The sequence below is a fragment of the Motacilla alba genome, chromosome 1 (assembly GCF_015832195.1).
Source record: "Motacilla alba alba isolate MOTALB_02 chromosome 1, Motacilla_alba_V1.0_pri, whole genome shotgun sequence".
Lineage (NCBI taxonomy): Eukaryota > Metazoa > Chordata > Aves > Passeriformes > Motacillidae > Motacilla > Motacilla alba.
Window position 1 is genome coordinate 93,127,703 of NC_052016.1, and position 9,901 is coordinate 93,137,603.

The window sequence follows — 9,901 nt, forward strand, 5'->3', positions numbered from 1 at the left end:
AGTTCCCAAAAGTTTGGTTAAAAAACATGAAGTACAGTATTTCTTTAAACTTAAAACTGAAATAGCTGAAATTGGATATCACTAATCTGGAATTAAACACTTTTAATAGATATTGGAATTAGATATTCCAAAGGCTTGAGTATGCCAGTGGAGCACTGAACACAGGAAACCTTATTCAGACTTTTAAAAGCTATGCCACTAAAGAAGAAAAAAAAAAAAAAAAGTAATAGCATATGAAGCCAAACACTATTTTGGATTTAAAAAAAAACAGGAAGACAGAAAGCAGTAACAGGACTAAATAGTCACCTTCACCACTGCAGAAGTTCAATAACAGTATTCCTCAGGGCTCCGTAGGAAAATCTGTTATTAATGATGCTGATGGAAAGATAAAGTGGTGATACAGTAAGATCTCAGGATGGCAAAAAATTGTATAGGCAAGAGAAACAAAAGGAGTGCAGGGAACCTCAGGGTGGTCAACATCAGCTACAGCAATTTCTCAATTTGATGATAAGTGATGTGCAACACAGGCAAATGGAAAGCCATGAAAAGCATGCAAACTACTGCCCTACATGCTTCTAAATGAACCATATGCACTCAGAAAGGGAACCTGAAAGGGTAGTTTTGGATTAAATATTAGGAAGAAATTCTTCACTGTGATGGTGTTGAAACACTGGACCATGTTGCCCAGAGAAGCTGTGGATGCCCCACCCCAGCAAGTGTCCAAGGCCAGGCTGGATGAGGCTTTGAGCAAACCGGTCTGGTAGAAGAGGGCTTGGAACTACACGGTCCTTATGGTCCCTTCCAACCCAAACCAATTTATTAACTTAGGATATAGGTACAGCTCAGCAGGCTCACTGCAGGGCAGCCTTGCTGACACAACTGACGATGTATACATGGAACATGTTAATGACAAAAAAACCACTAAAACAGCTCCATGAAACAACTGTGCAGACTTATCTGGAACACTCCAAGACCTTTTCTTAATCAGAAAGATAAAGCAGAATAACAGCATGGCAAGAATGATTAAAGACCTGGAAAAGGGAGAGAAAGGAAAATGGGGCCTGCTCACCCTAAATGGTGAAGACTGTACAGTTATAAAATAAAAGTACTTAGGTAAAATTTCAGGTCATTTCAGATCCCTTACAATTATTTCTGCTGTAAAATTCATGTTCAATGTACAGTGTGGTCTCAGCTCTTATTCTGCAATATACTGAAGGAAAGGAGAGGGGGAAAATTTCACAGAAATACAACTCTACTATTAAGCAATAAAATACATTAATATATTTTTGGAAGGAGGTAGGAAGAGTGGATGAAAGTGTGTTACCTGTGCTCAGCTGTGGTAGAGAGAGACTGAACATGGGACAGATAGAAATAAACAGTGAGGTAATTTGAGTACAGTGCAGGTTCAGAGACCTCCTGAAACAACGTGGTTTGGCACTGCATAAAGCCCATAAAGTTCTGACAAATTACTAACTATGTGATGAAATGAAATATTTGTTCCTTCCAGGCCTCTAAGAACCCTAATGATAAATGCTTTCAATAGTCTAGGGAAGAGATTGACATTTCAACATTGGATCCAAAATACGGCAAGTAATTAAATAAGGAGCAGCTTAACAGGAGTCAGCCAGCAGGAAAGTCCTGAAGAGTCAGGAGGCTCCACAAACACCTTCTGCAAGGACACAGAGAGACAGCTGCAACAATCTAGGACCTGCAATCCCAAAACTGCCACTAAACACTGGTTCTCACCAAAGCAGTTTTCAGAAGTGAGTAAAGCTCAGCTTCATATTTAAAACCAGGTGGAGTGGTGGGTTGGCCTTGGCTGGCTGCCAGATGCCCACACAGCTGCTATTGCACTTCCCCTCCTCAGCAGCCCAGTGGGAGAAAGTAAGATGAGAAAGCTCATCATGGGTCAAGAGGAAAAAACAGGAAGAAAAAAGAACACTGGAAGACCAATTGTCATCACAGGCAAAATGGGCTCAAACTGGGGAAAACTCAATTTAGTGCAAATTAAAATGGAGATGGATGGTGGGAAACAAAGACAAAACACTCTACCACTCATTTTCCCCAGATTCGACTTTACCCCTACATTCCCAACTCCTCCAGCTCCTCTACCCTACCCAGCAGCCCAAGGGCAGTGAAATGGGAGGCTGCAGTCAATCCATAATGTTTCCTCCTTGCCACTCCTTCCTCCTCACACCATGCCCCTGACCCAGTGTGGGTCCTTACTGCAGGCTGCAGTCCTTCACAAACTGCTCCAGTGTGGGTCCACTCCACAGGCTGCAGTCCTGCAGATAAACCTGCTCCAGTGTGGGTCCTCCATGGACCACAGTCCTTGTCAGGAGAACATGTTCCTGCACAGGCTCCTCTTCACTGGCTGCAGTCTGCTTCAGGAATGGCTCCACCACAGGGTCCTCCACAGTGGACGTCTGCTCCATCACAGAGCCCTCCAAGACTCGCAGAGAATCCTGCTCCAGTGCCTGCAACACCACCTCTGCTCCTTCTTCTGTGATCTTGCTTTCTGCAGAGATAGTTTTCATTCTTTTTTTTCCCCTCAGTCCCCACACACTGCCTTTGGAGCATCCTACTCTTAAAGTGCTTTTTCCCTGAAGTGTCACCCTCTTGGCCACAGGGGAAGAGCTGGAGCCATTTGTGTCCAGCACAGGCAGCCCTGGCTGCTGCTCACATCAGCCCCAGAGCCCCTGCCAGCCCCTGGACACTGCACCCACCCCACACTGATACCTGCCTTTTACAAATAACAGCTCCTACCTGGGAAATACACTCTCTGCTCTGAATATTTAATGCTAATAATTACACTGAGGGTAACACTTGATTACCCAAAAGCTGACAAGTCCGGTAAATCCATGTTAGGCACTTAGAACAGGTATTTAGCTCACAAGTCATTTAACAAAAGAACAGATAGACAGACAGACATATTGTCCTCTGAGCCTCAGTCTAGTCACCCAGCAAAATAAAACTTGAATCCCTCCTAGCTCGTGAAAGATTGGCATCTTTACCAATGCCTTAAGCAGAATTTTAACATGCTTTCTCACCTAGTCTTTTCTTCCTTGGTACCCCATATACTTACCTGAAAGAGATTAGTAATTCCACACTCAAGAATATTGCTTTTCAATGCCTAGATCACTGAGACTGAAACTACAGCTAAACAAGACAAATGTATTATCCTACTAAAAATGTAACAAATTACATACATGTAATTATTACATACATGATAGCACTCCCTACTCGAAATGTAAATGGTCAGGCTCTTTTATCCTCTTCCTTTTGGAATCAATAGCAACTGAGGTTTTGTGTCAAACTATTTTCAAGGCACTGTCTGGTATAAAAGAAGCATTTTTAACAAGACAGCCAGTTGTTTGACAACAAATATGAGCTCAAGTAACATATGAAAATTTTGGATTCACGTAGTTCCTAATTTTGAAAATCAGGTTCTATTGTCTCTTTAGATCTACATCATTGAAGACCTAGAATGAGAGCTATGAAGGCTGCAGTATCTAAATTTTAGGAGCTCTGCCATCCAGTGGAGCTCCTGAAGTAGGAATGCAGAAATGCAGGTGAGCAGGAACATGGCACTAGGAAGGAAGCTACATATGTAAAATGACTGAAACTCAACTGGGATACTGAGAATAACTGGACTTCTAACTCCAGGCCCAAAGGAGTGGCACCCAATTCACAGCCATAACTCCCCTCTTTCTCAAGTCGATTCACCTGTTTGCAGCAAATTGCATTGTGCTGAGCAGCTGCACCTCAAAAATGAGAAACCTTTTCAAGTCTGCTTCGAATCAAGCAAGAAAAAAAACAATTTTCCTCCTTTCTCCAGAGCCTGCTACCAGTAGCTTATGGGCTACAAATAGCTTTCTCATGGGTTTTCAGTGCTCTAGAACACCTATGGCAGCAGGAGTATCTATTTTCAGTACCCACTGCTATCTGGACACAGTCAAGGCCTCTGAGCAGCTTTTGGCCTGGGTTTCAGGCAATTCTGCACCCTCTCAGCAGGAAAAACAACCCCAACACACAGGCACACACTTTAATATTACAAATTGTAACAAATTTAGGAAGTTGATAGCTATCCACTAAGCCATCAAAGTGAGCTCTGCAGCCTGTCAAATATCTGTGAAGGACCTTTGAATCACTGTAGTCTGCCTCTCAAGAGCACTGAGAGTTCATGTTTGGGTTACTCTAGCAGTTCCCTTTTGGGGCAGAATATGTCAACCCAACTAACTTAATCCAAAATTGTTAACCAACCAAGAATTAATACACCTGATACAAAGTAAATGTAGTTGTTCATCAAGTAATCGTGACAGATCAAGCTATTTGTACCTCCACTTAGTATTCTTAATGCTTATTTGTTTAGAGTAAAAGGACTACAGAAAGAAAATATGGCAGAATTCAAAAAAGAGCTTTTCAAGGTGAAATATGTATCACCACCACAAAGTAAAAGATGACTTTACATATGATTTTATAATGCATCCTGCGTGTTTGTGGAGTTATTAAAACACTCGTTCTTGAAGCTTTCAGCATTTTATTTATTGCTATGGAAGCAGTGATAAGCTGCATAGGATCACTAGCATCATTTTAGTTAAGACACGTTCCAAATCCTCACACAGCCTCTCAGGTTCAACCCTGATAAGTCTTTGGGATTTATTCTGGGATTTGACCTCCACCTACATGATCCTTGTTATATCACTTGCTAATAGTTGTGGCTCAGCTGTGCACTATGTATCTTGTGTGTGCTCTGTGTGACATGCTCCAGCTCCAGTGATGCAACCACTAATGGCAACAAATGGACATCAAAGACTGGACACTGGAACTTTTAAATAATGACATGGTTTGAAGACAAGGCACAACCTTTTCTTCAAGGATTTGGAGGTTTGCGAATTCACCTGCACATCAGACTCTGGCACACTCATATGGAAATCAGCTTTGTATGAAGGCTATTCGATCAAGCTCAGGGAGTTGAAAAAACAAATCAGCACTACCAACTAACCCTCGTGAATTTATTACAGTTGAAATCAACAATTCTTAAATTCTAGGGCCTCTTTTAAAAGCACACTTTTCAAAATTTATGATTCTCTGCTACATCATATTGCATTTTCTACAGTCTATGAGCACTGACATCTCCTGAGAATGCACATAATTTATATGCATAGCCCAGTAGCCTCAGGACCAACCAAGGATGTCAAATACTCTACCTTTCACAGGTACTTTAGATGTGCATGCACTTCATAAAGCATTGCATTATTCATGTACGTATAATTTATAGTTTTACAATGAAATGCACATGATTACCTTTGATCTATTTGCTGGCTGAGTCTCTGGCACCTTTTAGTACCAAAATAATCATTCAAATAAACTGAATTATTTGGACCGAGTTTTCCCTCTGTAACTATGAACTATTAGCAATATAGTTCAATTTTCTAAGATTTACTAAAGTTTTCTGCAGAGAAGTCTTTTTTAGATTGGAAACTTTTCAGGAGAAACTAGCTGTGGGTATTGAATTTAATATTGTAAATTGAAACACAGAAAATAAAAATTACAGCTGACAGCACAAGCAATTCACCTCATGTTGTTTCTGCCGCCAGTATGGGTTAACACAATGCAGGTGTCCATGCTTCTATACAGGAAATAAGCTCTGTGCAAGGCTTCTGCAGCCACTGTCTAAAATTCACTGGTTCTGCCAGTGTCTCCTGCCAGTGCATTCATGTATCGAAGTAACTCTTAGAAGTGAACATAGCAGGGGCATGAATACAGCATGAGCACAGCAGGCTTACACTACTGAATGTGTGCCTGTAAAATAAAAATGTATGTTTGCACACGTGTGAATGTCGCCCATTTAAATTCACTCCCTGCCCACTTTATGTGAACTATCGGAGCCATCCCACTTGCCTGGGGAAAGGAAACACGAGGGCTAAATCGTGTCACGTTTCACAAGCCGTAAGGAGGCATCCTACCGAAGAGGATTTACGAGATGCTAATGAAAAGAGATGGCAGCGTTGGAGAAGGCTGCTGGACAACGTGCTGAACCGAAATGACTGAGCTTGGGTGCAAATTGGATGACAAAGGCTGGGATACGCAGAAGACAAAGCTGACACATGCTGATATGGAAGGATGAGGTATAATTTTTTAAAGCTGATGTGTTCTTCCCTCAAGTTATTCACTACTTGTTTACAATGATTACCCTCGCTGATTCAACGTCAGTCCCATTTTCATTTGCAACATGTATTTTTCTAATCAGATGGTTTTAGCATGTACTCAAAGAAAACAACATGAAAAATACCAGAAGGAAAAAACCAAAGACTGCGCTGCTGAAGACACACAGTTATGCTATTCCAAAATTTGTAACATCTGAAACTACAGATGTAGTTTTACTCAGTTGTAAAAATGAAAATTACAGATTTTAAATACAACAATCCGTTAACTATTTGCTTTGGATGCAGCAACTACGAATCTGGAAAACAAAATATAATTAAAACAGGTCGATCAACAGGTACCGACATTTACAGTTAACATCATTTCTTCGGAGATCTAAAGTAATGTTCACGTCATTTTTCCTTATCTTCTTTAGACTTTTCTCTTGGCAAGTGAGGGGACCTTGCATTACAGAAAGACACTGATTATTACTGTATCTTCTACACTCTTAGGCAGACGATGGCCAGGATTACAGTACAGGACTTTTGCAAAAGATTTCTTATTTCTAGAACCAAGGTCAATTTATGGGAAGCACCAGAAATCACTAGAAAATTATTCCCTTTCACTGCTTGTAGTATTTGCTAGCATTTTTTTATACAGGGTTTGACAGCCTCATGCTTTAACCACAGGCATCAGACATTAGAGAAGTGAAGAGATACACGGATCAAGCTAGTAAAATTAAGTGTCAGTCAACAGGAGTGGAGTAAAACCCCTCAGCCCCACTTCTCTTCAGATTTGTGCCCAGAATCCAATTTAATTATAAGTACACAGATCTCTGCATCAATTATTCAAATTAACACTTTTCTTTTAAATAAATGAACAAAGTTTACGTTTCCATTTCAAGCTTTTGAGCTAAGGCTTGGAATTGAAGTCTGGTGCAGGACATGATGCCACTCTCACAGGCGTGACAGAAGGCTTATGCTTTCAGCTTCACACTCACCTGCCCACGCTCTCCTCCGCAGCATCCGAACTCTGGAGCTCGCTCCGTCCGTCCGTCCGTCCGTGCGTCCGTGTGCGGGGCCCCGGGGCGCTCTCCCTGCGCCGCTGCGGGCAGCGCTGCCCTGGCCGGCGCGGACGCGCTCGGGCCGCGCCGGGAGCCGCGGCAGCGCAGCCCGCCCGGCCCGGCGGGGGCGGCGGGGCAGGGCAGGGCCCGCCGAGCCGCCCCTCCGCGCGGCGCGGGCGGATTACGGCTGCAGCCCGAGCGCCTAAGCCCGGCTCACCGGGAAAAGCCGCTCGAAGGGCTTTGCGATCCTGTTAAGTTCTCGGAGAGGATCAAGACGTCAAAGGGGCTCGGCGGCGCCCCGGCACATTTCGTGCCACGCCGAGGAAAGTTGGGAGCGCGGCGCGGGCAGGGCAGGGCAGGGCCGGCCCGGGGCCGCCGGTGGAACGAGGATCCGCAGCCCCGGGCGGCGAGGCGAGGAGCGGCGGGGCCGTGCGGGGCGGCCAGACGCCCCGCTGCCCGCGGCAGCCGCTGCGCCCCGGGCGGGGCGGAGCCGTGCCGTGAGGGCCCTCAGCCCCGCTCGCCGGGCCCGAGGCCGCGGCCCCAGCGCCCCCGGGCCGGGCAGGGTCCGGCCGCCGCCATCCGCCTCCTGCTGCGCATCAGCCGCCGCGGGCCGAGCTGCCGGGAGAGCCCGTGCGGAGCGGGAGGCTCGGCGGCGCCCCCGGCCGCGCTCGGCAGGAGAGCTCGGGGCCGGCAGGGAGAGCCTCGCACACGCCGCCCGCGGCTCCTTCATCTGCCGCCGGCGGAGGGGCCGCAGGCAGCGGGGATGCTTCGGAGGGCGGGTGGGGACGTGCCGCTGGCGGCTCGAGGCGCTGCGCTCTGGGCAGCCGTCGGGGAGGGGATTTTCCGGGGCTCTGGCTCCGCCGTCCCTGCGCCTGCCGCCCGAGGGGACGGATGGAACCCCACTGCTGCTGGGGCCGACGCCCTCTCCATCGTGAGAGGCGCTTCTCCTCGCGGTGCCGATGAATGGGTTTCTTCTTCAGCTCTCTGGCCCTCGCTCCCTGACCTCCTTGAGGGTGCTGACCCTCATTTTCCTGTGCTGAAGCTCCCTCAAGGCTTTCACACTCCTCCTAACTCCATCTGTTCAGTTCAGATTCTGCTTTTCACAGGGTTCAGAAGAGCTGGAAACAAAGAGTGTGTATGATTCATAAAATGATTCTTCAGCTGGGAAATGTCAGCAGAAGCCATGTCATTCCTAACTGAAAGGCTGCTGCACTTTGCTGCATGTCAATTGAGCTACATTGAACACAACGGGACATCAGAAAACATTCTAAGTGCTTGGGTTATTATCGTGCTTGTCAAGAAAGATGAGCCACATCACGCAAAAAGGACTGAGGAGAGGAAAAGACCATGGCTAAAACTCTTAAAACCCCATCAGAATCTCGAGGTGTCTGTCTCCTATAGCTGTCACACTAGTCTTCAGAGTAACAGGGTTTTTAAGGATCAGGCTAGAAACCCTAGGCAGAAAAGCAGAAGGCAGAAAGCATTTGAAGAGTATCCTTTTTCATGTTCTTTCCTGCTGGGCTGGCCCCTCAGAAGTTCTCCAGGCAGCATTTTGGAAGCACTGGGACCCCAGATAACCAGCCAGGTGTGCACCAAGTGCCAGGCTGCTGTTGTCCCTCTGAAGGCTCAAGCACTGGTTGCACTTCCCAGGTGTTCCACACAGACACATGCCCCTTGCATTTCCTGGCTTCCTCCTCAGACAAGGTCTGGTTGTACATCTTGTCCTTATGTTCTGGTTGCTATGTGAAGGAAGCTTGTGAATGGAACACAGGAAAAAGCTGTGGAGACTTCCAGAAGGTCCCAGATATGGGCAGTAAGGGGATCAGGCTGAATCAACAATAATGAATGTCCACATCCAGAATGGCATCACTGTCCAAAGTCTCTCGTTGAATTCAGTGGTACTGCTGCAAGGAATTCTGGAGAAAAGACTGTGTCAAAGTTGTCATACATCTTCACAGTACCTCTAAACCAGTTGCCTAGGAATTGAAGATGACAGGAATAAAAAATTCTGTTTTACTTTTCCATTTTCTGAATTGTTAAGTAAAAATTAATATGTGCTTATTCAGGGAGCAAATATTGCTTCTTTCCAACATATTCATAATTTCCATGAAATTTTCTTTCCAAGTTTAGTTCTTGCTTCATTTATACAATCATTAAGCCAGTCCCCTGAGAGCCATCAACAAGTATGTTCAACCTGCTCACAGCTGCAAGGTATCATCCATCAAAATTATTATGTTCATCAAGGCCCTACTGATGATTTATCTCAGTGGCCTAAAGTTATTTGTCTTAGACAGACAACTCTTTAAAACACAACCATGAATTACCATGTCTAATTTCAACAGAGTATTTTTGAGTTTTATATGCAAACTAAAGATTAATTTTGTACCACGATGTATGCAATTAAGCAAAGCCTCCGTGATAGCTTGTGACTGGAAATTATAATTAATAAGAAAAGGAAAATCTGGAGTTTCAGCACAGTTTGACTTCAGTGATCCTTGTGGGTCCCTTCCAGCTCAGAATACTTGATGATTCCATATAATGGATCCTTGAATTTTCAATCCAAGGAGTGAAAAAAACATCCTTTCACTGCAGTAAACTGCAAGTTCTCAGCTGCTTTAAACTAATATAGGTCCCAGGTAATTGATGGAGTTGAGTTTATTTACAGCACCTGTAGCTTTGTCTACGCGGCTC

General features: G+C 45.0%; 1 protein-coding gene across 3 annotated transcripts in view; it reads right to left on the minus strand.

Annotated features, from left to right (window-relative positions):
* The window catches only part of CNGA3 (cyclic nucleotide gated channel subunit alpha 3), a 30,389-nt gene extending 23,175 nt beyond the window's left edge, over positions 1-7,214 (minus strand). For 2 of the 3 annotated variants that reach the window (XM_038126658.1, XM_038126517.1), the window contains exon 1: positions 7,148-7,214. The gene's annotated coding sequence lies outside the window, so the exon portion shown is untranslated. The other variant, XM_038126601.1, reaches the window with a different exon arrangement.
* Between the last annotated feature and the right edge of the window lie 2,687 nt (positions 7,215-9,901).